The 22,788-nt window shown below is 44.0% G+C and overlaps 1 long non-coding RNA gene across 1 annotated transcript in view; it reads right to left on the bottom strand.

Moving 5' to 3' along the window:
* LOC143441583 (uncharacterized) overlaps positions 1-22,390 on the bottom strand; it is a 215,825-nt gene extending 193,435 nt beyond the window's left edge. Inside the window, exon 1 of the long non-coding RNA XR_013109144.1 lies at positions 21,829-22,390. This is a non-coding gene — a long non-coding RNA (uncharacterized LOC143441583). The remainder of the gene's footprint in view (positions 1-21,828) is intronic.
* Between the last annotated feature and the right edge of the window lie 398 nt (positions 22,391-22,788).

Raw genomic sequence — 22,788 nt, 5'->3', positions numbered from 1 at the left:
AGTGTTTCTTCTGCTTTAAAGGATGCTGTGTTTGGTAAACTCTTTGTCCTGGAATTCACAGAGAAGGTCTCATACCTCACACATTTGGAAGCAATTACCCAGCCTTATGAGCTGCCTTTGTTTAGTGCCATGTGTTCTCTAACATCAAAGAACATTTTCCTTTGAAAACAAAATGCAAGTGGGCCAAAGAAAATATACCTTCTGTCCTTACCTCGAATTAATAATCATCTGCAATTTGTTTCCCTACATTCTCCCAACACCTTGTATGTGAAAGAATTGCAAAGAAGCGCATGTCTGTGTGTCCCCGCATCAGCACTTTGAAGCTGCACAGTCAGTAAGATGGTATTGGGAACTATTAGGCTTAGACGAAGCTGGGGCCCTCAGCATGGAGTTAGTGACCTCGTTTGAGGAAGAGACTGCAGTTCTAGTCTGAATGCAGCGTGTGCACTGCAGGCTCATGGGTTTGAATACTTGGTCTCCAGCTGGTGGCTCTGTTTTGAGAGGTCATGGAGCTTTTACAGTTGTGGTGTTGCTGGAGGAAGTAGGTCACTAGAAGCAAGGGGACACCTTGCGGTTACAACCCAGACCCACTGCTGATGTTGCCTGGCTAGAAGTGTGGGTAAGGTGAACAGTTTTACATTTAAACCTCCAGCCCCTCCCTGCCATGATGAACTGTAGTCCCTCAAACCATGAGCCAACAGAGAGCCAGAAAATGTTGGCCACCTATTTTTGTTGAAAAAAAACTCTAAATCACTGTCTAGGCATTCATATTAATTGTGATATGGTTTTAAGTGCAAAGGTTGATTTTAAATGTAAAAATATCAATGACAGTCATTAACTTTCTTTAAATAACTTTAAAAGTAAAATCTCTAATTCTCTGCTTGCCTCCCTGCTGACTGAAAAAGACATCACACTTGTGATGTGTTCAAGACCAACCAGGAAAAAATTTAACAACGTTTTATTATATTAGCATCTAATGGGACAGATTCCTCCTTCAAGGAGATAAAAGAAGAAAATAGTGGACTGGGCAGATGGCTGAGGTGAAGAGAGTGTACTGCTCTTGCAGAGGGCCTGAGTTTAGATCCCAGTTAGCCTCACAACTGCTTGTAACTCTGGCCCCAGGGGTTCTGACACCCTCTTCTGGTCTCAGAGGGCAATATATAGCATCCCTAGTTTCTTCTTTTTTTAAAGTTTATTTATTTAATGTAAGTACACTGTAGCTGTCTTCAGACACCCCATAAGAGGGCATCAGTTCTCATTACAGATGGTTGTGAGCCACCATGTGAAAAAGAAGAAGGTTCTTCGCTTTGGGGATGTTGCAGGTCACACAAACAGCTAGTGAGGCCCCAGCTGCCACGGCATCCCTGACATGACACTATGAAGGAAATATATCTCCCCCTACCTAAGTCATTCCATTGAGTATTTTCCCCAAAGGTGAGAAAAAGAACTGATACCCAGGGCAAACTCTTTCTTTCCCTCACCCTCGGCTCTCTGGCTGCAAAGCTTTAGTCTCCTGAAAGGACAGGAGGAGATGTGAGTGACGATTCCTCTGAGTTCTCGGGATAACCAAGTCCACATCCACAGGACTAAATGCACATAGTAGGCAGTGACAGCAAGGGCTGGGCCAGGCTATCAAAACCCTGTGCTTGAGCAAAACCAGGAGTATCTTCCTACTGACTCTTTGGGTTTCTTTTTCTTCCCCCAGCTCAGAGAAATAGCACCGCTCTACTGTCTTCTTGAAAATAGAATATAGGAGCATGTAGCTGGTTTGATTCCTTGACATTTTCCAGGAAACCACTTAGCAAACTCTTAGACTGTAGTACTGGACACTTCAGAGGTCTCTGCTGCGCTTGGGACAGCTGCTACTAAATTGCTTGCCATTCAATAATGGATACTTTGTTGGGGTGTCTGCAGATCTCATCATCAAGATATAATTTGTTTACAGGAAGTAGATCTGAATCGATTTAAATGAGTTCTTAGAAAGAAGACAGACCAAAACAGTCCTCGGGACCTCAGCTCGAATCTGAGGAAGCAGAATTGCTATTTGCATGCTGCACTCCACCGCAATCAGAGAAAAGTGCAGTTAAGAGCTACTGCCTTTTGCTTCTGGATATGAGATTGTAGTGTGTAGCAAGGGGGTTGATGAAATAAGTATAAAACTTGGCTAAGGACTGCAATGGTGACCCAGTCAGTCGGTGGGATGCCTACTGTGCAATCATGAGTTGAGTTCAGATGCCCAGCACAAAGAAGAAGAAAAAAGCCAAGTGTGGTGAGACACAGCAGGGGTGATGGGAGTGGGAAGACAGACCCATGGAGTTCACTGCCCAGCCAGCACAGCTGAGGTGATGATCCACAAGAGACCTACCTCCAAGAAGTTGGAAAAGCAGACATAGTGTGGCCCAGCTATAATCCCAACACTCCAGGAGGTGCGGGAGACAGGAGGATCAGGAGTTCAAGTTCATCACTGGCTACATAGTTACTTCCAAGCTAGCCTGAGATCCATGAGACCCTGTCTTTTAAAAACAATTGAATTAAATTTCAAAGGTAAAGCTTAATTAAAGAAGACACTGAACATTGACCTCTAAACTCCATAGGTACATGCAGATATATAAACGCACCCACCTACACATTCATACACCCACTGGAACATGCACATATTCCATACACAAATACATACATCATAAAATGATTAATTTCAAAATGTAAAAATAGGGCTGGCGAGATGGCTCAGTGGTTAAGAGCACTGTCTATACTTCTAGAGGTCTTGAGTTCAATTTCCAGCAACTACATGGTGGCTCACAACCATCTGTAATAGGATCCAATGCCCTCTTCTGTTGTGTCAGAAGATAGGGATGGTATGCCCATATAAATAAAATAAGTAAATCTTTTAAAAACATAAAAATAAATAAAACTAAATGCCTCTTGTGTCTGTGCATCTATGACAGAGAAAGTCATAGATATTTCTGAGAATATCTAGATATACCCTGTCTGTGGGGTTTGTTTTAATGTAAATATCACAGGATTCACACCAGCCCCTTCTTAGACACTCCAAAGGAGCAGTCTGTAATGCAGCCACTTCGTCCAGGCTGGACATGACCATCACCATCTAGAACCAAATAGCTGTGAAGACCCAGGTCAGGACGTCACAGCATTGGACCCATTGAGTAGTAATGCTTCCACAGAGGGAAGAGGGAGGGTGATGAGTCTTACATGAGGCCTTCATAAGAGCCTCTTGGACCCTCTCCTCCCCAAGAGTCCAATCCCCAATACATAAGAGGTGAACAGCAGTCTGTAGTGGGACCCCTCATGGTGTATCTGCCCACAAGTCACACAGGGGACTTCTAGTGGTATATCTCCCTGTTAGTCACCCATGCTTCTGTGAGTAACCTCAACAGACTCATTGGTTCACCATGCTGAACTGGAATGGAATCCTTTGCTTTGTTGGGGCCCTCTGTGACTGGGCTGAATAGCTGATCTCTTTATACATCTTTGAAAACCTCATACGATAGGGCCCAAGAGCAAATATAGGTCAATCTGTGCACTTGACTATAATCAACTTTAATTTTGGTGAGAGGCACTAAGACAAGATTCAGTTTTTTCTTGTGTATTAATTTTTGTTAGTATACAAGATAATAGATGGGTTCCACCATGACATCATCATGTACAGTGCTTATTCACCCCACACTACCTCTTCTTGACTCTCCTCCCCTACCTGTTGGTTCCCTTCTTGTCTCTAAACAACTCCCTTTACACTTATGGATGGATAGATAGATAGATAGATAGATAGATAGATAGATAGATAGAGACTCTGGTGAGCCTTAGCTTACTGGGGACCCCCTGAGTGAACCACAAGGAGCCAAGAATAGATGCAAAAAGCAAGAGGAATTTATTGTTCCAATGCATTGAGGTCATCCTGCACCCAAAGGAGAGGAGACCCATTTGGTCAGTTTTTATACAGTTTTCAGGGGTATAATAGAGAAACAACAACTAGGCATGATATAATTGGCAGAACAGTGTGACTTTTAAACTGATTGGTCTTTAGGGAATGAGGTGGCAAGGACTTCCCTTGTCTATGGGTGGCCGAAGGTAGTCCTGTGGAATGTGCCTCAACCCTGCAGGTTGGTTTTCTCCCCTGTTGTCTGAGGAATAATGGTTAGCCTCTCTCTTCTGGAGCCATTCCTGAGCTGACCAGAAATGTTAATTAGTCTCTCCCTTCTGTAGGGACAAGTGTTTCAAAGTTCCTGAGCTGACCTCTTCAATAGATAGATAGGTAGATAGATGATAGATAGATAGATAGATAGATAGATAGATAGATAGATAGATAGATGATAGATAAAGAGATAGATAGATAGATAGATAGATAGATAGATAGATAGATAGATGATAGATAGATAGATTCCACATATGAAAACAAATGTAAAATCTGGACTTCTTTCCTCCATTATCCACTCATTCTTTCTCTCCTCCTAATCTCCTTTTTCCTTCCTATAGTGCTTTGTCTGCTTTTATGTCACATATGTGAGTGTGTCTGTGTGTGTATGTGTCTGTGTGTGTCTGTGTGTGTCTCTGTGTGTACACAAGTCTAGATTCTGATGCACACAAAAGAAAAGTTGTACTGTTTGTCTTTCTGACTTTGCTTTATTCACATGGCAGGATGTTCCCCAATGTCTTCTGTCTTCTTGGAAATGACAACATTTTGCTCTAATTCACAGCTACGTAAAACCCCATAGGGGAACTAACACCGCATCTCCTTCATCCATTCACTCATTGATGGGCATGGTTCCTATTCTTATCAGAAGCACGTGTGTCCATGAGGTAGGGTGCATGCACCCTTTAACCCTGTATAACAGAGCACCTTAGCTTGCAAATGTTGATATCACTGATGCTCCTTCAATTGTGAGGATGAGTAAGGCAGAGGCTTACCATTAAGAGAGGGGAGGTAGTTGTTCATTCAAACTGGAGGCACTCTGACTTGAACACACATCCTGGTTTGCTCAAGTACTTACAAGAGCTTATGGAGAAAGCTGTTTCCTAGAACTGGACATTAAGTCCCACCTGAGAATTCACAAAAGCAAACAACTGACCTGAAGCTTTTTGGCCTCTCCAGTTCCCCAACCATAGCCCATAGGTAGGTGAACTGCCTACACTCAGAGCTGGGATGACAAGGCTTCACAGAGGCATTCAGATAAAAACTTGCATCACCCGGGAGCAGGACCAAAGCGTAAACCCTTTATTTAACTAGATGTTAAACAGTTTGATTCTCTCAGGTTCAGAGAACTCAGCCCAGACACCGATGCAACTCTGGATCTCATAAACCATCTGGAGTTTGCAAAAGGAGCTCAGGGCTTTCATGCAACAGTATTGCAAGAGGGGGGCTGTCTCCATTCACCTCAATGCTGTAGAGGGCCTGCCTGACCTTTACCCTCAGAGGGTCTATCTCCACTAATAGACAGGAAGCAGCACTGTGTGTGACCCTATAACAAGAACAATGCACTTACATAGTTAGGCTACATAGACACATAGTTAGGTTACATAGACAGGATTTTGCAACTGTCATACCATCACTGTCCAAGGACTTTACTCAAAGCATTAACATTGGTGACTCCAATGTTACTTGAACCAATTGCCGTTATTATGCTTCCCTTGACCAAGGGGCATTTTCTGCTCTTGTTTTGATCCCCATGGCAGATATAAAGAGGCCAGTCACAGTGCTGGACAATCAGCATCCAAAGATGTTGTCGTGCACTGCACAGAGCTAGCTTCAAAGCTCTGGGTTATCATTCAAGCCTTGGAAAGTACCCTTCAGCAACTTCATTCAAATTTCCTTTAAAGTATCAGACCTTCCAGGACTGGGATGATGGCTCAGAAGGTAAAGCACTGGCTACAGAAGCATGAGGACTCAAGTTCTGATTCCCAGAATTACATAAACACGGGCCTGGTAGCACATATCTATAACCTCAGGGCTCCTGGAGCAAGGTTTGGAAGGTAGAATCAGGAGCACACCTAGAAGCTCACAGGCCAATCATCTCAGCATACACAGTGAACAAGAGACCCTGTCTTAAATAGGGTAGAAATCAAGGGTCAACATCCAAGATTGTCTCCTGACCTCCACATGCAAATCATGGTATGTGTGCATGTGCGTGCTAAGGCACTCAGCACTGCTCTCTCCACTAAAGGATAGATTACATACTCAAATGCTTTCCACCCCAGAACATCCAAATACTAATAAGCCCCTACTGATTTATCCTGTAGACAAGCAGAATTACTGCAGCTCGGTATGGAGCTATGTGTGCTCTATTCTTGGGAGGCAATGGTTGGTGTGGTGTGAGAATTACTGGGGAATGATGGGAAGCACGGAGAGTAACAACCGTCAAGAGTCTGACTGCAGACACTGCAACTGGAACTCCAGTTTCAGGGGATCCAGAACCCTCTTCTGGCCTCTTCAGGCACTGCATGGCTGACTGCATACTTGTGGTATACATACATAGACACCTTTGGAAGATCCAGGAATCTTCATCTCAGTATCAGCAAAGGATGGCAGTGGCAGCAGTGGCAGCAGCAATAACAACAGGGTAGATGAGGCAATGGCAAGAGGGAACTTAAGCAGGCAAAGAAGCAATGCTTGGATTCTTTTATGTCTGACTGCTGTCAGAAAGTGCCACCTGCTCTGGAGGTGGGGCTCCCCACAGTCATTCCACTTTGAAAATGACATCACAGACCCACCCAGAGCTGTGTCTCTTAATTGATTTCAAATCCAATCAACTTGGGAATGAGACCAACCATCACTACTAGGAGAATGCCTGGACCTTTGGGGGATTATCAACGCCACCTCAGAATTCATCTGATTTCTAAGGATTCAAATCCTCTTTGTGGTCTAATAGTCATCACAGGGGAAGGGGGTTGTGTCAATCAACTAGCAAAGCAGCTCAAGTCCAGATTACAGTGAGCCCAAACGGTACAAGGAAAATGACTACCCATTTCTTCCCCGCGCCCTGAATAAACAATAGAATGTTGCCACTCAATGACAGAATTCCACACTGGCTCTCTGGCACACAGAGCTACTGTTTTAAGAAAGATTGAGCCCAACATCTTTACTCTGCTCAGACAGTGAACGTCAAACTATACTATGTCCCAAGTGGCAGAATGCAGATGTCATCTGCAGCTTCATAGCACGTTCAGGGCTAGCTTGCACTGCATGATATTCTGCCTCAAATAACCAAAATAAAATAAAATGTGCAGTTCTGACCAATTTGCTTATCTAAATGAAGACTGGGGATAAGGAAGTGACTGTGGCAAGCTAAGACCCCAAAGCAAACTGCTCTGTCACTTGGGCCTTCTGACCCAGAATATCCATGATGCATGAAATCTCCATGGAAACCAGCAGGATTGTGTGAAGACTCTGACATGCTTCAGTGGAGGCAGCATCCTGCAGGGCTGGGAAGCTTCAGAACAGAGCACTGTCCTTGCTGTCAGCCAAACATTTCTCCACTGCAGAAATGGCTCCCAGCTTACAGCTGGGCCTGCTGAAGACCGAGCACCTGACCATGGCACATCCTGGGGCCATAGCTGCCTGTGGCCTGAGCTGCCATTTTGAAGGGGATGTGGTAGGAGACAGTACCTCCCAGGGTTTGGAACTGCAAGGTCTGAGATGTATGTTTATATGTACTAACGGTATACTGAATCCAAGCTGAGCAGCTTCAAAGACACAACACACCCATGCAGATGCCTCAGGCTCGCCAACACCCAACCCTCTTCATCTTTGCATTCCCGGCCTCAAGCCAACCTTTAAAACTAACCTAGTCTATTTTCTGTCTTCCTGAGGCACACCATGGATTTGGTTTGGCTTACAGTTCATCACTGAGGGAAGTCAGGGCTGAAACTCAAGACAGTAACCTGGAGACAGGAACTAATGCAAAGGCCACGGAGAAGGACTGCTTACTGGCTTGTTCTTTGCTCTTCGTGCTTGACTCGGATTTTATTCTCTTATGCAATCCATAACCACCTGCTCGAGGGTAGCACTGAATACAGTGGTCTGGGCTCCCCCATCAATTATTAATCAAGAAAGCACTACCCAGTCCCCATAGACTTGCTTACAGGCCAATCTGATGGAGGCGAGTTGAGGCTTTCTCTCGCTGGATGTCTTTAGTTTGTGTCAAGTTGACAAATAGCAATGACCACAGCTACCTAGTGGGGATTCCTTGTCAGCCACTGATAAAGAGAGAAATGGACTCTGACCCTGTGGGTGGGTGGTTCCAAGCAAAACAGGAACAGGAAATGGGTTAATAGCCCACTCAGTGGTGCTCTGAAAGACAGAAGAGAACTTCAATCAACACACTGTCTGTCTTCTGGGAAGAGGTAGTCAGAGGCAGAGACTTCAACTGATTTTCGTAGAGGTGATAATGTCACAGCAGATGGTCAGGTACTTGGAGAGAAAAGGATTGGGAGATTAGCAAGCAGATATGAGGGTAGATCTGCGAATACTGATAGGTGTGGAGACATGTATGCATGTGACTGGGTTTCCTCCACCACAGAGGCTCTGGGTGGTTAGGTAGGTGTTGCCTATCAAGCAAAAGAAGCTTGAATACTGGGGGTGGAGGTGCTACATGCATCCATTAATGGGTCTAGCTACCATCCCTATTTAATCTCTCAACACAAAGACCAACATTGGACATGAATCATGGGACTTCTCCCTGGGGATATTAGCAACTATCTGGTTGTCGTTCATTAGTCTTGACCTCTCCCACAAAAAAAAAGGAGTCATGAATTTAACCTCACAATATAGAAATGAATTACACTCTCTGTATGCAAGTACTTCACCAGTGTCTTCATGTTTAAACTTGGATGTTCTCTCCTGGAGTTGTGGGTTTAAGAAAGAATGCTACCAAGTGTCCTTCTTGTCATAGCATTATCACAGGGGACAGAGCCACCACGTGGTATCACTAGTGATGGATGTTACCCTTCATCTCCTGGTTAAGGTCATGTGCAACCAGTTTCACCACTGCCAAGCTGCTACTGTTTTCTTTTCGCTGTGTGTTCATTTGAATTGAGTCCCAAAGTCCAGATCCACCTTAAAGGATAGTGTCGAATGGTGTGCTTCCTCTCAAGAGGTGGCTAGGGTCCACATATGCCATCAGGAATTGCTCTGTAAGAAGAGCCATCATCAGCTGGAGGATAGCTCATCCATTAAAGTGATTGCCACATGGTCAAAGCCTAAGGACCCAAATAGATGGCAGCAGAGTGTGTAATCAGAGGAGCTCTCCTGTAACTCCTGCCTCAGGAAGGAGGAGACAAGGAGATTCCAGAGCAAGTTGACTAGGGAGACTAGACATATTAGCAAGCTGTGGGTTTAATGGCGAGATCCAGCCTCAGCTGACAAGGTGGAAGAGTAATGGAGGAGAATTCCTAACATCGACCTTGGGCATCCATGAATGTGCACACACACAGGAATATGAATGTGCATGCATATGCATGGAAATGGAAACGGACTAAAAAGAGCTGTGTTCACATCTATTAATCACCTGTCCTTCAGTGGGGCTTCATCTGTGTTTTGAGTTGTAATTAAAAAGTAGTCAATTGTGTATTGGACAGAAATTTCCTCCCAGATAGAATCTCCCATATTGGAGGGAAGCTCACTAAGACATGGGATGTTCTAAAGGGAAGTAAACATTCCATCCTTCAAGGAAGCTCACCGATCTCAAAGTAAACAATTCAATGACTTCAGGAAGTCCCTGAAAATGACTAAATATTCTAGATCCCTCCCTCCCCAGGTGAATAGAAGCGAAACACTCTGAGAGAAGCTGAGCTGCCCAAAAGTGGCAGAGACCACTCAGGCTGCCCAGACAAATCTCAGACCTACTAAGTGCCTGGAAGAGACACTCTCCAACCTATTGAACTGCCTGCAGGCTGTGTAGCATGCTGCAGGTTCCCAGCTTTGTGAGCTGTCATCCATGCTGGGGTGGGCTTTTGGTGACATAGCTGTCCTTGAGTCATTACTGCTCCTGTAAGTAACCTCTTGCTTATATTCCTGTAAGTGAGACCAATGATCTCATTAGTTCACCAAAGTGAACTTCGGCGGTGTCTTTACTAATGACAATGGTCATCATCCAGGGTGAGTGTGCACATATGTCCATCTCTCCCCAGGAATAGTCACACAACGACATAGCACTGCAAACCTTTTGTCCCAGCACTCAAAGGCAGAGACGAGTGGAGCTCTGCAAGTTCCAGGACAGCCTAGATTACATAGTCTGTTCAGGTTAGCCCAGGCTACATAGTTGAACATAACCTCAAAAAGAAAATATATATATCGGCTAGTTCAAGTTGTGCTTACTCATTTTGTACTTCCCATTGTCCCCTTTTTGTCCATGGGGAGCTACTGCAGCTTCTTTGTCTTTCATGGGGAGAGTCTGGAGCTTATTTATATGAAGATGGTGTCATCTGATGAGGCCAAAAACTAACAGTTAATACTGTGGATATTTGGATGCTCACACATGAAATGTGGACGCTGAGTAAATGGTAACTTATTAAGCTATTATCTGTCATCTCCAAAACCTCCCTTTCCATCCTGGGCTCTATCTACAGTGTAAGAACTCGACTCCTGAAAATGCAATTTCTCCTTTGTCAGTGAACTTGCTGCTAGCTTCTGCCAGTAGGAGGCAGTAGAGGGAGATCAGCTGGATGGAGGAGTCTGGCCCCTCCTTCCTGCCAGCCACGTATAACAATGACCCTTCACCATAGTGGCTGCAGTTACTTCAGCTTCTAGACTCTTTCCAAACTTCCAGAGCCAGCATTACATTACATTACATTACATTACATTACATTACATTACATTACATGCTTTTACAGTGTCATGTGCAGCCTGATCTCTACATGACACCATTGTCCACACGCATTGCCTGTGCTTTCTTGCTTGGATTCCTCACAGATACAGAAGTAAAACATAAGCATGCAACTAAGAAATGAGAAGCCATCTGCAAACTGAAAGCAGTTGCTTTGGTGGGGCATGCTCACAGGGGCTTTCTTTTCTGTCTTCCAGGACTCCTGAAGTCCTGCCATGACAGGATTTCATAAGCCTCTGTCCTTTGCGGAGGACAGTATGTACCCAGGGCAAACTGCCTCCCACAGGCAATGATAGGTAAGGAGACCAATTTATGTAACTTATTGGTAATTGCCAGGTGGGCGGAGACAGTGTGCGAATTGCTGGAAGAGAGAGTAAACAGAATCCTGAGAGAGATAGTATCTAGGGAGAAATGTTTTCTGGAAACAGCAAAGGCTATTGCAGGGTTCAAAGACAGCAGACACATTTGACTACATTAGAAGCGCCCACATATAGAAAGTGAAGTGATGACTCAGTAGGTCAAGTGCTTGCCGAACAAACATGAGAACCTGGGTCTGGATCCCCAACACCTGTGTAAAGGGTGAGTAATGACCACTTACCTGTAACCCCTGTGCTAGAGTGGAGGAGACACAGGTGGACCCCCAGCAATCTCTAGCCAGCCAGTCTAACCTACCTAATCTGTGAAGTAGAGGCTCAGTGGGGAGCTAAGACAGAGAGCCACAAGTGGACACAGCATAAACCTCTGGCCTGTATGCATGTGTATCCGAATGTTCTCTCTCTCTCTCTCTCTCTCTCTCTCTCTCTCTCTCTCTCTCTCTCTCTCTCTCTCTCTCTCTCTCACACACACACACACACACACACACACACACACACAAATATTATGACCGTTTATTTCTTACCATGTGTAAAAAAGTAGTGTACACAAGACAAGGAAACTTGGGTGTACATAAGAAAAGCAAGCTGGGCTCCCAGAAGCTTTCAGCGCCCTCTGCTGGTCAGAATGCAGAGCACACTGCAGACTGCCGGAATAGCTTTAAACTGACCCACCCAAAGTGTGTTTTGAAGACCCAACTCCCAGCCCCTCTGACTGTGACTGCTTTATGCTAAAATGAGATCTTTAGGATGGGCTCTAATCTAATATGTCTAGTGTCCTTTGACGATGAAGCAAACGGGCACAGACAGAAGAAAAACATGGGAGACAAACCATGCACCATTATGGAGACTCAAAAGGATCCCACCGAGCCAGGGACTCAGTTTCAGAGTTGACTATCCAGAGATATGATAAGATAATTTCCTGTGGATTTTCATTGCATTTTTATTTATTTATGCAGGAAGGGTTGTGTACCACAGCACATGTGGAGGTCAGGGAACACATTTCTGAAGCTGGTCCTCTCACTCCACCATGTGGATCCCAGAGATCAAACTCAGGTCATCCGGCTTAGGAACAGGTGTTTTTACCCATTGAGCCTCTTTGTTGGCCTCAGTTTCTGGTCCTTAACCTAGTCTGTGGTGTTTTACTATGGAGACCTCATCAAACTAATAGTTTGAGTTCTTTGGTTACAGTCCCTCATGCTAAGATCCCACTTGAGAAGAATACTTTTTCTAGACAGAACTGGGACCCAAGTTCTTACCAGGTCTTCTGTGCTGAATGAACTGAGATAGACAAAGAATTCCCTGTAAGGAGCATGTGGCGGTGTGCCTTAGTGGAGACAGCCTAGCCTGGATCCCATAGTTCTAAATGCTAACCACACCACTCCCTGCATGAAACAGCAGACACAAGATCCTTATGGTTTCCTTCTTGATAAAATATAGCCAGTACTCCCCCACACACAAAGCCATGCTCCAAAAATGTTCTTCTGAAGCATACCATTCACGAGGTAGTTCAGATTAGACTGTGACTCAGTATGTAGCCCAGGCTGGCCTGGAATTCACAGCAATCCTCCTACCTTAGACTCACTTCTTCAAAATTGTTGTATTGACATTCTAACTCCCGAGTGGTTGTATTTTGAGATTGTCTATCTAAAGAAATAGTTATGATTCATGAGGTCATCATGGAAATCTCTGCTCTAAAATTTATTCTTAGGAAAAAAAAAAAACTGGGCCAGGAAAATGGCTGAGTGGGTAAGATGCCTGATACCAAGCCTGATGACCTGAATTTAAATCCTGGTCCCAGTGATGAAAGGAAACACTGGCTTGAACAAGTTGTCCTCTGACTTCCACATGTGCACTGTACACACACACATATATACAGACACATGCATGCACACGTATAAACTAATTAATAATATATAAAAAGCAAAAAAAAAAAAGTCAAGTTTTTTGAAGAAAAGACACCAAAGATATGTGCCCAGAAAGTCTATAGGAGTACATAGGAAGCAGCCATATTCATACCAGCTAGAAAGTCCTCACCAGAAGTGGGATATTGACCTTGAATATTTAGCCTGCAGCCACTGAGAAAATAACTGAGTGTGAGGCTGGAGTCATGATGTTGTTATGAAATGGTAAGTTGCTAATCCATTCTGAACTCCCCAAAGGTGGCATGTGCTTCTCGTTACCGCTCGCCAAATGCTCTGGATTTCCAAAAGACAGACACATATACTCAGCCTTATGTTTTAAATACCTTAAACAGCTCAATTGCTGGGCACTTCCAAACCTCCCCATAGCTAGCACGCTCTCCCTTCTGACATCCCTGAAATACTACTTTCTAAAATCTATATTTCATCTCTGCTACCCCAGATCAAATTGGGATGAACAGATGGATGATGGATGGATGGATGGACAGATGGATGGATGGATGGATGGATGATGGATGGATGATGGATGGATGGATGGATGATGGATGGACAGATGGATGGATGGATGGATGGATGGATGGACAGATGGATGATGGATGGATGGATGATGGATGGACAGATGGATGGATGGATGGATGGACAGATGGATGGATGGATGGATGGATGATGGATGGATGGATGGATGCTTTTTTTCCTACTCCCTCAAGTCTAATCTCTGTGCTTCACCATTATGGCCATTCTAAAAACTGCTTCTTTCTTCTCCTCCCTTGCCCAGGAAATTGAAAGTCCCGCCTCTGTCTCCCTGCCCAGCCATTGGCTGCAGACAACTTTATTTCATCAACCAAAGCCAACTGGGAGCAGGGACCCTCATTGTCTTACAGGCAGACATGCTGGTTCCACTATAATCTGGGGAGCTGAATTAACACAGATAACATTAGAACCAATCCAGAACATTGTTATGCGAACCCAGGCTGACCAGCACACCCATAGCAATGCCTTACCTTAGCTGATTAAGTAAGAAGCTAGCATCTAAACAAGCAGTTCTCAATCTGTGGGTCACAACCCCTTTGGCAAACCTCTATCTCCCAAACTATTTACATTATGGTTTGTAACAGTAGCAAAATTGTAGTTGTGAAGTGGCAGTGAAAATAATTTTATGTTTGGGGGTCACTACAGCATGAAGAGCTGTGTTAAAGGGTTGCAGCATTAGGAAGGTCAAAAACCACTGATATAACCAACTCAGTTCTGCTTGGTCTACCCCATGCAGAACTGAATCTGGCCTAGTATGAGCCTTTGAAACACCCCACTTAGTTTTTTTTTATTTTGAGGTGCCCCTCGAAACTATCTTTATCTCTATCCCTCTGCATTCATAGTTCCATCTGGTATCATTTTCTTCCCAGCAAAGGGATTTGCTTTGACACTTCTGCAGAATGAGAATACTATCAATACATTCTCTCAGCATTTCATGTCTGAAGAATTCTGCATATGTATTTTGATTTTTTATTTTCAAAAACATCTATTGTTGTTGTTGTTGTTGTTGTTAAATCTTTACCTAGAATTTTTCCCTCTGGGTCTCCCTCCACGGTCTTCTTGTGCCAACATTCTTACATTTGTTTTTTGCTCACATGTCTTCTTCTGGTGGCTTTTTAAACAAAAATTAATAGACTTTGTTTTCAAGAAATTTTAAGTTTGCAGAAAAAAAATAAGCAAGGCATGTAGAGGTGTCTTCTCCCTCCTCTGTTTCCTATGCTTCACATCTTGCAGTGGTGTGGTGTGTTTGTTGCAGTGGATGAATTCGTATTAATGTATTATTGTCACTAAAGTCCATATAAGGCACACCTCAGTCCAAACTGTATAGTTCTGAGATTTCTCCAAACATTGGATGTCATTTAGCCCCCATGACAGAATCATTTTACAGCCTGTACTGGCTGGTTTTGTGTCAACTTGACACAGGCAGGAATCATCACAGAGAAAAAAGCTTCAGTTGAGGAAATACCTCCATGAGATCCAGCTGTAAGGCATTTTCTCAACCCTGAACTGTGGTCAGGGGTTCTATAAGAAGGCAGTCTGAGCAAGCCATGGGAGCAAGCCAGTAAGCAGACCCTACCCCTCCATGACCTCTGCATCAGCTCCTGCCTCCAGGGTCCTGCCCTGCTTGAGTTCCTTCAATAATGAAAAGCAATATGGAAATGTAAGCCAAAGAGACCCTTTTCTCCCCAACTTGCTTTTTGGCCATGGTGTTTCATCGAAGCAACAGAAACCCTGACTAGGACACCTCCTTAGAGTCCCTTTGTCCTGCTTCTTCTTTCCTCCCCACTTCCCCTTGAGTCACCCATCACTGCCCCTTCTATTGGCTGTGTAGACATGGTTCCGCAGCTGCTCTTCACTGTGTAGACGTGGTTTCCCTGGCTGCTCCTCACTCACTGCAGGAGAATCCACACAGTCTAAGAGTTTCCATTTTACACATTTCTAAGTGTACATTTCAGTGGCACTATGTGCATTCACAATTTTGTGCAACGAAATCCACTCTCCATTCCCCAAATAGAAGCTGAGCTGAGGGGCATGTGACAACCCCGAACGAAGGACATCCATGTTTTCTTATAATTGTTAGGGGGCTTTAGCATCTTAAGGAGACTTCGTCAACATGCCCAACTTTTAACTCTTTTTTTTTTCACTCTTCATATATGAAATAAATCAAATTCCTTTAATTGGACATATTTATAACCAGTAACGGCTCCAGGCTCGGACAGTTTTATGGGTGAGTCCATTTAGATTTTCAAATAGACAGTTCTTCTGCTATGTAAGTAAATCACTCTGCAGCCCAGAGCATATGGACACAGGCCCCAACTGATTTAACAGGCCACTTTATAGATACAAAACTAACATATACATCAGAAGATACTTAGAGCTAGACCAGGTGTAAACACTGCTCAAAATAAAAAACAAAATCAAAACAAGGTATCAATTTTGTCTTACAAATAATACTGATGCTGTGATCTAGCTTGCTTTTCTGCTACTGTAACCAACAGGGACAAAAACCAACATGGGGGAGGGAAAAGTTATTTGGCCTATAGGTTACATACATTACATCATCCAGGAAAGCCAAGGCCAGAGCATAAGAAGATTGTGGAGGAATGCTGGTTACGGGCTTGCTGCTCATAGCTTACTCCATTTACTTTTCTTTTCTTTTTGTTTTGATTAATTTATTGATTGATTCACTTTACATCCCAATCACTGCCTCACATCCTCCCTGCCCCACCTCACACAGTCCCTCTCCCATCCCGCATCCCCTTCTTCTCTGAAAGGGGAAAGACCCTTCCTGGGTATCACCCCATCCTGGCACATGAAGTCTCTGCAGAACTAGGCACATCTTCTCCCACTGAGGCCAGACAAGATACCTCAGGCAGGCAACAAATTCTGAGACAGCCCCCTCCCACTCCAGTTGTTAGAGACCCTCAGTTTGCTTTTCTTATTCAATCCTGGACCACATTCCTGGGGTGGCATTACCCACGGTGAGCTGAACCCTCCCACACCAATCATCAATTAAGAAAGTGCACCCCCAGATTTGCTTATAGGCCAATCTGATAGAGCCAATTCCTCAACTGAGAGTCTCTCTTCCCAGGTGACATTTGTGTCAAATTCACACAACCAGGCAGTGCATGCAGCTAGAGTTTGTCTCTTTCATGGGTAAAAAAGCTAGATAGTTGTTCCAATAAGATTTGTTGAAATTAAGTATCTCTTCTTTAAAAAGAAAAAACTAGCATTTTTATGTTTACTAAAAATTTTTACATTTAATTTTTACATTTATTTGGGGGTGGGCATGCATGCCACAGCAGGTATGGAGGTCAGAGGGCAACTTATATGAGTTGTTTCTCTCCTTCTACCACATGGATTGTAGGGATCAAACTCAGGTTGTCAGGCTTAGCCACAAGTGACGTTACACACTGGGATATCTCCCCCGCCAAAATTATACTGTCCTAAAGTGATAACCCTAGAGTCAGTATTATATCTACTTTGTATTTCTGGAAACATATTCCAAATAGTGTCTTTCTGATTTTTATTAGTACGATATTATTAGTAAGAACCATGTAAGGTTCAAACTCTTAAGTTTTGAATAAATGTGAGACATGATTAATCAAACAAATGAAATAACTGTATGCACGATCACACACTGTAACACCCCCATGTCCCCTGCCCATGTGACATACAGGACAATGCTTCCATAAGGTGGCCCACCAGAAAGCACTTTATTGAAATCTGCTTTAGGGAGTGTAGTAGCGATCGGCTCCTAACAATGGGAGAGAAGGAGAAATTGCTGCTGGCTCCTTTATGACATTGCCCTACCAGTCCAGACTTAAAACTCCTCACCTAACACAGGGGAAGAGTGGACCTTAGGAGGTTTGAATTGCTGACAGCTTCACCTACCGTCACTCATACAACATTCTGTCCACCAACAATGACATCTCTTCTCCGGAGTGCTGGGGACACAGTCCAAGATGGACCGTCTTTAGGGCCATCAAACAAGTGTCAATAAATGGAGGTTAAGTTACAGTAAACGTGTTCTCTAACCATACAGAAATCACACTGGCAAGATCTGCGGACCCCTCACTGGAAACGTGTTCTCTAACCATACAGAAATCACACTGGCAAGATCTGCGGACCCCCTCACTGGAAACTAAGACGCATTCTTCCTACAGCCTTGGGGTGAAGTGAACAAGAGTTTCATTTGTAAATACAAGTTTTATTTGTAAAAAAAAATTAGTTTTTTGAAAGACGATACTTCCTAAAAGGCCTTCCCACAAACTGAACTCCAGGACTCAACTGCCGCAGTGGTGAATTAACCACAGGTAAAGAAAAAGTCACACCAAGTCTGCACGCACTCTTTCAAAATATGGGAAAGAAAATCTGATAACCAGATATGCTATGAACTCAATACTACATTGATTCATTGCTAAAGACATTAGCGCTGAACTCTATGGTCTTCATAAATAGATGTAAAAAAGGAAATTCTAAAAGGTTTAGCGGATTGAACCAAATAACATGAGAGAAGGATACTATGCCACGACCAAGATTGGTTCACCCAGCAATGCAAAGTTGGGTTAGCATTTGACTATATTAACACATTTTTTTAAATTTTTAAAAATTCATCTCGATAGGCAAAGAAAGTGTATTGAATAAAATCCAAAGTCTTTTACCATTTTTTTAAATTCTCAGAAAGCAATGAGTGGAGGGAACCCCTCAACTTTGTAAAACATGGTGCACTCTACAAAAGATACAGTGAATTCACATGGTAACGCGTAGTCTACAAAAGACACAACAAGGGGCTGGAGAAGTGGCTCAGCAGTTAACAGCACTGACTGATCTTCCAAAGGTCCTGAGTTCAATTCCCAGCAACCACATGGTGGTTGTCTGATGCCCTCTTCTGGTATGTCTGAAGATGGCTATAGTGTACTCATATAAATAAAATAAATTAAAAGAATAAAAAGGATACAGTGAATCCACACTGTAACATGTAGTCTACAAAAGCTATAATGAATCTGCACGCTGTAAAACATAGTCTACCAAAGATACTGGGAATCCACACAGCCTGGATGCTTTGCGCATAAACTCTCGTTCCACTTCTGAACTGCTCTAGCAAAGCAGTCAATGTGATAAGGCTAGAATAGCATAGTTGCCAAAAAGAAGGAAATAAAAATGTCTTCATTTGCAGACAACCTGATTGTCTACATGTAATTCCAGGAGGGCTTGGGAAAAAGTAGTGGAAGATTAGCAGGGCTACAAAATCAGTATATAGAAATAATGTGTAGAGGTATAGGGATGGCTCAGCAGGTGAAGGTGCTACCGTCAGGCCTGATGACCTGAATTCCACTCCCAGAACCTACATGGTGGAAGGAGAGAACCAGCTTTGAGGGTTGTCCTCTGACCTACACACAGACACACACACATACAGACACACATACAGACAGACACACACACACACCACAAATAAATAAGGGTTCTGAGGAGCTAGCTCAGTGGTTGAGAGCACTTGCTTCAGTGGATCATGTAAGTTCAAGCCCAGCCTGGTCTACAGAGAGAATTCCAAGCCAGCCAGGGCAACACAGAGAAATCCTGTCTCATAAAAAGCAAGGCAACACAGAGAAATCCTGTCTCATAAAAAGCAAACAACCCAAAAAGAACATCTGCTTCTTCCACAGAGGATCTGGGTTTGGTTCCCAGCATCAAAATGGCAGCTCATAATCACCTTTACTTCAGCTCAGGGGAGCCGACTCCCTCTTCTGGCCACCATAGGCATAACATGCATGTACCGCACATACAAAAATGCAGGCAAAAAAACATTTATGTGCATAAAATAACTCTTCAAAACATAATATATAAACAAAATTAAAAATTAAATAGCAGTATGCTCTAAACATTAAGTCATATGATTATGTATGCAATGAAACTTAGAATAGCATTAAAATAAGAGCTACAAATAAATCTGAAAGGACATTTACTACCAGCACATTAAAATGTATATGCTCCACTCTGTTAAGACAAAAAACCCTACCTACCCTCATTTCAAAAGCATACTGTTCAAAGAAATGAGACACAGTAATTTTATTTTTTAAAAAAAATCTGATAACCACTTCCTCAGCTAAGTGACCAAGATAAACAAGTGACGCACATTAGACCACAGAGATGGTTCGTGGTTAATCATTAGCCACACAAGCGTGAGGACCCAGTCCCGATCAACAGAACCGAAAAAATACTGGGAGGGAAGAAGAGGAAGGGGAGGGGTGGTGGGAAAGACTAAGGAGGGAGAGCAGGAAGGGAGAAGGAGGAAGAGTGGGGGGATACTAGGAAGACTGAGAAAGGAGGGGAGGGAAGGGAACTTGGGGAGGGAGAGGGGGAGGAGAAAACTAAGGGGAAAGGCAGGAGAGGACCGGATGGAAGGAAAGGGAAGGAGGGGGGAGAGAGACTATCTGACCACAGGACATCACCAGTTCCTAACCTTTTTGGCATTTAAGAATGTTTTTATCCATATATTTTGATCATGTTTTCTCCTCCCAATCCTCCCCACCCGCCTTAGTAACACTGTATGCATCCTGTTGGAGAACAAGCTAAGACTCTGGGCCAAACGGCTTGATGTACTCGGTGACTTCTTAGCTGAACAACCTACTTCTGGATCACACAATGTCCCTGAACTTCCAGGGGTTTTGGTTGGTTCTTTTGTTTTGTTTTTGTTGTTTGTTTGTTTGTTTGTTTGTTTTTGAACCCACAGCTAGGTGCTACTGGCTCCAGATCAGCAGAAACCTTATGCTCCAGCGTGCCTCCAGCACGCTGGCTGTCTTCTTCTCAGGCTCGTGCAATGCCGCCATCTACCGGCAAACTGCGCACACTGCACAGCCAAGGGCCATTCGTTCTGAATTCCCTAAAGGACAGCTCTCACTTCTGTCCACCAGGTCTTTGTGAAAGTGAAGTTAAGGACACCAGGCAAAGGGCTGTTGTTCTCAGGATGACCCTAGGGGCTAGGATGCTCATTCTGGAAATGTGAGAAGTGCCATTATTTCTGTTCTTCGATGCCACACTATGTTTTATAAGGCAGACCCATGGACACTTAACACTTGTTAGTGGAAGAAACTGTTAAGTGCTATGGGCAAGGAATAAAACACGTTTCTGTCCTCAAGGATCTGATAGTCACATATAAAATGAGATCACGCTACTACTAACGCCCACTAGACATGGAGAGCAAAGGCTAATGGTACCCCCTGGAAAGTTCCTATGCGGGTGTGGATCCTGGTACACTCTATAAGCCAACTCATCTGGACCTCACATGACTACCCTTCAGAGGGAAAAGCTGAGAGTTTCCACAAACAGCCTGCACACTCAGCTCAGAGATAGGCTAGCGGTGAGCAGGGACATAGACCAGTTATTAATACAAAGCATTGATTCCTCACCAGGTAACCAAATGCAGGGTTGGAACCATTGTCTGTCTCCTTTACTTTGGGGCTACCTACCTAACTCTACACATGGATATGTCAGTCACTTCAGGAATGTCTGTGTGACCCCACTTCATCCCTCCTTCAAGGCTGGAAACACAAATCAGTTATCAACGTAAACCTTCAGACACCTTGAACCTCTCAAGACAGACTGCCCTTTACAACTTCCCAGAGAACAGCCATCCAGTATAGCAAGGCTGCATCCTGAAGTAAGTATCTCCTAAGAGCCAGACTGGTCTCCCTAAGTGATGATAAATACCAGGACTCCTTCCAGCCATTCTGCATGACCTGCAACAGTGGCCCGCCAGACAATCCCATGACGGCGGCTGCTCAACCATGAACACCTCTCACCGCCTGCCCCGATTCTTCTTCTATAAGTTTAAACCTTATGTCAGAACCTCGATGAGAAGACTTGGGGCAACACTGAACTCCTAGATGTGTTCCTCTTCCCACAGTGAGCACAGGAAAAGATCTCCCACCCTGGTTTCTACCATTACACATCTCTTCAATTGGTGTGTTATAGCAAGTGGCCCACTCTAGCCTCTTGGGGTTGCTGAAGACCAGCCTTTGTCCAAAAATTCCAGTAACAAATACACATCTGTGCATGGCCACAGAGCCCACGCTCATCCGCACTGTCTTAGGGTTTCCATTGCTGTGACCAGACACCATTACCAAGGCAACTCCTATAAAGGACAACATTTAGTTGGGGCTGGCTTACAGATTCAGAGGTTCAGTCCATTATCAAGGCAGGAGCATGGCAGCATCCAGGCAGGCATGGTGCCGAAGGAGCTAAGAGTTCTACATCTTGATCTGAAGGCTGCTAGTGGAAGACTAGCAGCTAGGAGGAGGGTCTAAGAGACAACCCCCACAGTGACACACTTCCTCCAACAAGGCCACACTTCCTCCAATAAGGCCACACTTCCTCCAACAAGGCCACACCTCCTAATTAGAACCACTGAAACCACCACATACACTGACTTCTTTATTGTCTTGTGACTAGCAAAAAAAAAAAAGTCCAAGAGAGGACCCATGCATTTCAAACTTTGTCATTTACTGGGAATATAAGACTTGAGTTGGAGAGATGGCTCGGCAGTTCATAGCCTTCCTTGCTATACAGAGAACCTGGATTCAGCTCCCAGCACCCACACTGAGTGGCTTATAACCACTTATAATTACAATTCTGACATCATCTTCGGACCTCTCTGGACACCAGCACACATGGACTGTTCAAACATACATGCGGGCCCTCACACATACACATAAAATAAAAATAATTTTTAAAAGACTTGACTCTTACTTAGGCTGTTTCTCCATAATTAGAGATCACACTACCTGCCTTTCTTCACAGTGATGATATTATTAGTACTCATGTACTCATTAGCTACAACGGATGGCAGCAGATGCAGAGACCCACAGGCAAACACTAGGCAGAGTCAAAGGAACCCCCTAGAAGGGAATGGGAGGAAGGGTTATAGGAGCCAGAGGGGTCAAGCACACTAGGAGAACAAGGTCCACAGAGTCAACTAAGCAGGACTCACAGGGGCTCACAGAGACCGAAACGACAATCACAGAGCCTGCCTGACTCTGAGCTAGGCCCTGTGCATACATGTGTAGTTTGGTGTTCTCGGAGGACTCCTAAGAGTGGAAGCAGGCTGCCTCTGACTATTGCCTGGTCCTG

The sequence above is a fragment of the Arvicanthis niloticus genome, chromosome 3 (assembly GCF_011762505.2).
Source record: "Arvicanthis niloticus isolate mArvNil1 chromosome 3, mArvNil1.pat.X, whole genome shotgun sequence".
NCBI lineage: Eukaryota > Metazoa > Chordata > Mammalia > Rodentia > Muridae > Arvicanthis > Arvicanthis niloticus.
This window is presented reverse-complemented; position numbering and strand designations above follow the sequence as displayed.